The 7,013-nt window shown below is 35.6% G+C and overlaps 1 pseudogene; it reads right to left on the bottom strand.

Annotated features, from left to right (window-relative positions):
• Positions 4,408-5,984, bottom strand: Gm14896 (predicted gene 14896; annotated as a pseudogene).

Genomic DNA, 7,013 nt, shown 5'->3' with positions numbered 1-7,013 from the left:
CACTTATATTTCATTATAGCTGTACTGACAGGTATGATACGGTATCTTGGTGAAGTATTAACTTATATTTCCCAGATGACTAAGGATGTTGAATATTTGTCCATATATTTATTGGCCACCTGAGCTTACTCTTTTGAAAGGAGGCTATTCATATTCTCACACCATATGCCAATTCAAATATATTTAACTTATTTGAATTCTTCACATGTTACAGCTATTAATCCCTAGTAGGATGAATAGATACCAAATATTTTCTCCTAATAAGTAAGATGCTTATTTTATTTGTAATGTATGCTCTTCGGGATGCAGAACCATTTAATATAATGAAGTTCAATATGTACATTTTTAGTTTCCTAGGTCAGCCATTATAGTCACACTCGGGTAATCATTACTTATGCCAATAGCCTGAGGTAGTCGTCCTATGTTTCCTCTTAGGAGTTTCAAACTTTTCTTATAATAAGATCTTTAACCATTTTGATTAAATATTGAGCAGAGTAAGAGATACATAGTTCTAATTTATTTACACGTGGTTTTCCTTTCCCAGCAACAGTTATTGAAATGAGGTAAAGGTGCCAACATGTATGTTTTCAAGTGTCTTTGTTTTAGAGATAATTATTTAACTGATACAAATAACCTTTTTGTGTTTCAAAATGAAATTTTGTTTTACATGGTGTTTTCATCATTCCTCTATTGTGACTTTTGAGTAGAAAACTACTTCTTGAATTCTTTGTCATTTATTGTTTTCCTTTGTAATATGTCCATTATGCTTTACTTTTAGTAATTATGCTATGATGTTCACTTGCCAGAGACTTTCCATGAGGACATAGATTTAGTTTTATAAATCAAACAGTGTAAAATCACATTTTAACTTTGACATAATTATGTTCAATAGCAGACTACTACATTCATGTATTAAAGAAAATAAGAGATAATGTGTTTTCCTAAAGGACTTACTGATCATCCTAACCTAATTAAGTTTTATAAGGCTACCACTAAGTGGCAGTGCAGCAACATTCTTATGTGTAGTATTGACATGGAGCTTTGAAGTTCAGATATCTTTCTTTTAAAAGTTTTGCTTTAGCGCTAAGATCTAAAGGAAAGAAATATTATTCTTAATTTCTGTTAACCTTTGGTTTTAACTGCATAAACATGAATGAAAATCATTAAATTAAAGTTCTATATCAATTAATGCCTCTGGTTTGTCAATTATTAATACAAGAAAGAAAATTAAATATTTGTTTAAAACTAGCTTTGACCATGTTTTAAATCAGAGACAAATTTATTATTCCAGTTTTTAGAGCCCATATATGTAGTATCCAACAGGATAATATGTCTTGTATTTATCACATGACATATTGTATATAGAAAAGCTTCTGGCATATTTCAATAAATGGAAATTTATTGCTGATCTCTGACAAATTTGCTGATACACTCATGATGTCAGAAATAATTTAAAAAATGACATTATAGCCTAACTCCTGAATATATTAGAGACTCAGCATATTTACAAGAATTACTATATTTACATAGTCAGTTTCCTACAAAACTTATACTAGTGTTTAACTGCTTTCAATCTCCATTCAGATATTTTGATAATCTTGATATTTGAAATTCATGTTATGACCTCAAATAACTTCAAACTAAGAAAACAAATCACCTATCTTAATTTGTTCAAATAGCTGTATATTTGACATATCTATCTGCTAAGCCTTAAATATGTTTTCCCAGTGCTATGTAGTAATAGGCAGAAAGATGTAATTTACCTTCCAAAGTAAGTTCAATTTGCTCTTACATAGTAATGAAGGAGGTCATAGTTGGGTTTCAAAAGGCATATTTGAAATGTGTTCACATCTTCCAATTAGTATAAATGAAACTAAAATATTAATTTAAATATAGTTGTCTGCATTTTATTGTAAGAATTATTTCTCATTTTCAAAACACAGTCTGTACATACTCTCACTCATATAGGGCTGGATAATAGTATTTGAACTTTGATACATTTTGGCTGCTGTCAACTTATAATTTAGTCTCAGTGAAAAATCTGTATATCTCCTTTTCAATTTTATGTTCTTGAAATCGGAGACCCCACAATATACGTTCTGAATTAATATTGCAACCTAGACAGTTTGATTTTTTTTATGTTTATCTTAGAGATAGCAGTGCCTTTGCAGGACCTCTAAGGTTAAAATACTGGTGAAGATTTGTTCTTTATCAGTTGAATGACAGAAATTCCTGCAAAGAAGTGAGGCATGGGTTTGTTTTTGTGAATCGCTACAAATTAGAAATAAACAAGTGTCAAGAGGAAAATTTCACATCAAAAATCATAGTTTTGGTTTACTATGTAGTAATTCCTATGTTAACTTAATCTATAAAAATGTAGTATATCAGTTTTTTTAATGATTGTATTTTTATGTACATCACTCAAAAAATTGAGCTTTCAAAAAAGTTAGCAGTATAAATACCCTTCTGTATCCCACCAGTGTTTATTTCCCTTAAATCTGATTTATGTACTACATTAAGATCAAGTTTCCTTATTTGAGCAGTAGGATGTCAATATATAAAACCTAAATAGCTTGCAAAATGTGATTCCCAACATATCATTATAAAAAAAATCAATCTTTTAGTAATGATTTTTACATTATAGAGAGTGCATTATACACTAAATAGAGCTTGTTTTTAAAACAAATGCCATATATAAGATTTAGTAACAATAATGTGATTGATTATAGTTTCATGTACACAGGAAGATAATAGATAATAGCATATGCTCAACTGTATCTAAAAATTAATGTAGCTGTTAGGAGATTAAAGTTTACATAGCAAAAATGTTCACTATGTGCTTTTGTGTTAACATTTAAATTCTTATTCCTATGCATCCTTCAAATTTTACCTGGATACACTTTCTTTCTCATTTTCACTGTAGTGTCTGAAACAGCAGCTCCTTGCCACAGTATTTACTTAAAAAGATTTTACATTAATTTAGAAATAATAAAATTAGATGTATAAACCTTTTATTTATATTGGTGCTATTTCAAATTGTCTAAAACTGTATTAATGACTAACTCTTATATATGAAATATATAATGATAGAAAATTCTTTATCATTTTAGAAATTATAACTAGACAATATCAATCTATCTACTTAGCCTAAGTAATTTCACTGACCATTTCAAGACTCTAAAATATACACCTCTCTGCATGAACTTCGCCCCATATGACTGAATAGTAATAATATATAAAAATATTTTTGGGAGGATTACAGCTGGTGATATACATATCTACTACTGTAAAAAGTATAACAGATTAGGCCATCAATTTGTTTTAATATATAAAAATATAGTCATCACCAAGGAGTAAGACTGCACTACTGCACATTTAAGGGTACTATGAAATGCTGATTATTATTGTGCTTTTTGGGTTTCACAAGTTTGTAGTAGGTCTATGCACTGCTTCCCTCTATTGGCAGTTTCCAGAGCAACTTCTGGTATTATAATAGCTATACCTCAGAAAGGAAGCTTTCAGTCCAGATCCAGCTCTATTTCTCCAAGTTCTATACCTGCTGATGGTGTCTTCAGCAATAGTGACTTACTTTCAATCACTAAGAGGCACCAAATGGCAAGAGCAATAACCTATACTGTTTTGGGGAATCTTTTGGACAACCCTGACCAGAAACTCAAATGGTCATTTCTCATGCCTGGTATTGTGTTTTGGTGTTAGTTTATGGATCTTGTGAGGAATATTTTCAGTCTAAGTTGCATACCTTTATTTAAAAAAAAAAATAAATCTAGAATCTTTATTTCTTTTCTTTTAAACAATTGCCACGAGCCAAATAAAAGATAAATAGAAGGTACAGTTTTGCTATCAGATTTGGGGATTTGTTTTCTTATGGGTTTTTTTTTTTTTTTAGTCCTTTTTCTTTTTCTTTTTTTTTTTTTTTTCAAATACAAGTACAACATGAAAAACTTTACTTCAAAAAAAAGAAAATCTAACAGTTCGACAAAAGTCCTTACCTGTGTTCTAGACACTGACAGGCTACATCACTGTTTAAAATCCAATGGTGAAAATGGAGGTTTAGAGTTGTTTTGTAGTCACATGTCAAAAGAACAAAGTTCTTGAAACACCTTTTATTCAGTTAGCCATACCAGCAGGGACCTAGTGGCAGTTGCCAAAAGGCAATTTTTCCACACCAGAAAGGAGTTGGGGCTTGATTTTTCCTGCTTCCAAAAATGTTTATCAAATCCTGTGTCTCACAACAAATGAAACATCTGCTGTCAGTGAAATGGAGATGCACGCCTCTGGGAAATGGCCATGAAACTCCAGCCTGTTTATGCAGCGTGATCAGGAAGGCCAGTCTTTCCTCTTCTTTACAGATCTCTTCCTCTGAAACTATCATTCCAGAAAGCTGGAAATAAGGGGCTAAAAGATGAAGGGAGGAAAGGAGGTTGGGGATCACTCACCATGAACACAAGCAAAACTAATATTGTACAAACTCAAACAGTTTATAATAGACTGTTCAGAGACTCCAACAGAAATCTGGTTGGAGGAATTCACCATTCTGTGGGAGCCGGGGCTATATGTGGTGTGGAGTTCTGGGCCAAACAATTCACTGCCTTTGAGTTGTAATCCCTGTGCCCATGCCAAAGCCTGGTTTCTCTATATCATGCCTCTGAGGGGAGGCCTCTCATCCCACCACTCTGCCCACCATGGGGGCCTCCGGCCCAAAGGTGGTTATTTCTGTGGTTGCCTTTCCTGGAAGCTGGAGTCTTCTTTTATACATTCAGATGGACCACATCTCAGAACATGATGGGCCTATTGCTAAGTACCTTCTGAATAGGTTGAGAATCATCAAGCACAACTAATCTGAAATTTGGTAACTTCCCACCACTATTGATTTTCAGCTCCACCACATTCCCATAATTCTGAGGGGAAAAAATCTTTCAGTTCCAACTTGTCAACCTCATGTGGCAGGTTCCCGATGAACAGCTGGTGACTGTCAGGGTGCCTCACCCTCCTTAGAGGTTCCTAGTTCACCAGCCTCACAGATTGGACATGGATCTTCTCTAAGGAGGGATATTGATCCCTTGCTCTAGATCTCTGAACTCTCTGATGCCTTTGTGGTTGGATCTAAGAGTCAGGCTTAGAATCTGGATGGGGCTTTGACCGTGGAACTTTGAACACATGAGGTATTATCCCTTCACTGGAACAGCCCCAATGGAGGAAGTCACAGGTGCCCAAGAAAATGTCTTTAAGTCCTCCTGTGTTGTGGCCACATCTGCCAGGGCCAGGCAAGCTCTCTTCTGCATTTCCTCAGAAGCAGCTTCCTCCAATGCTGGGTCAGTCAAGTGTGGGGCACAGATTCCGGCTCTGACTCTGGCTCTGGCTCTGGTTCTGATTCTACAACAGGCTCCTCTAAATGCTCCTCCAAGTCATGGTTGACAATCTGATCATAGAGAGTTCCAGAGTCATCAGACACCACCTCTGGTGTCTGCTCTCTTTCTTCAGGTTCCTCTACTACTTCCTCAGATTCCTCTTGAGGATCTATGACAAAGCCACTGAAGACCTCATCTTGGTGTCTGAAGATGTCGTTGTGAACATAGAATTTGTTGGCAACAGAGCCCTCAGGATCAAGGACAAAGATCTACATGAATCTCTGCAGAGCCTGGTTGTTGTTGGACTGTAGCCCCATCACTTAGACCACCAACCCATCATTCAGAGTTGTGTGAGCATCCACATGGTGGTAGCAGTTGGTGAAGTTTTATGATGTCACTCCTGTGGATTTCCTTCTGCCTGTAGACTGCTGCTGGCTTCCCATTGGAATCCAAGCCCCCATGGGCATAAGAAGAGTTCTTTCCATAAAATCTGTGCAGCGTGTCTGGGGCCTGGTTCAGCAGGGTGTAGCAATGTCACACAAACTCCCATCAGAGTACCAGGGGACTAGGCTTCTTCATGACCATAACTTTGGTCTACTCAACCTACCCAGCTGACTACTGTGTGGGCAGAGGTGGTGGTGTCCCTCGTGCAATCACTTGATACCTAGATAGATACATAGCCTGTTCAACAGGTGAGAAATAATCAGGCCTAGTACTGAAAAATTAGCCAACTAATCATGCTGGTGAGGTCTTAAAGGAGAACTTAGTACAACCAATTTACCAGACCGGCTTAATTCCTCACTATATTCTAAAACTTACTCTCATTCCTACTAGTAAGTGTAACTCTCAACACTCTTCAAAGAAGCTTTTCTTTGCAACAGTAAGAGACCATTACAGAAAACCAAATTTGGTCAAAATGCACAGATCAACTGATCATAGGGGTCCACACTTAAATGATATAACTACAATACCATTCCTGAATCCAAGGCTTAAGGAACATCACAAAAAAAAAGGAGAAAAAAAATCATAAAATCCAGAGGACCAGAAAATTTGCTGTGAGATCATATCTGCTAGAAATGACAAGAAAGCTACAACCATGATGCCTCAACAATATTACTAAGAAGACCTGAAAATAACAAAATCAATATAAATGTTAATTGGTAATGTGGGAAAGAGAAATATCACTGAGTCCCACAACTAGACAAAAAAAAAAAAAAAAAAAAAAAAAAAAAAAAAAAAAAAAAAAAAGCTTGTAGGCAACTAAAAGTTTCTTAGAGTAGGAGGCATACATAGTATTTCCCCAAGCAGGAGTCACCTAAATGGTTATCCAAAAGCAAGTGGTTATCCCTGAAATCATGTATATGCAATCAACACTGAACATGCACAGCAGGTTTTATTTATGTACTTCTTTTTTTTTTCCTTTTCCATTTTTATTAGGTATTTAGCTCATTTACATTTCCAATGCTATACCAAAAGTCCCCCATACCCACCCACCCCCACTCCCCTACCCACCCACTCCCCCTTTTTGGCCCTGGCGTTCCCCTGTACTGGGGCATATAAAGTTTGCGTGTCCAATGGGCCTCTCTTTTCAGTGATGGCCGACTAGACCATCTTTTGATACATATGCAGCTAGAGTCAAGAGGT

The sequence above is a fragment of the Mus musculus genome, chromosome X (assembly GCF_000001635.26).
Source record: "Mus musculus strain C57BL/6J chromosome X, GRCm38.p6 C57BL/6J".
Lineage (NCBI taxonomy): Eukaryota > Metazoa > Chordata > Mammalia > Rodentia > Muridae > Mus > Mus musculus.
Note: the sequence above shows the minus strand (reverse complement) of the source record. Positions and strands in the feature narration are given on the sequence as shown.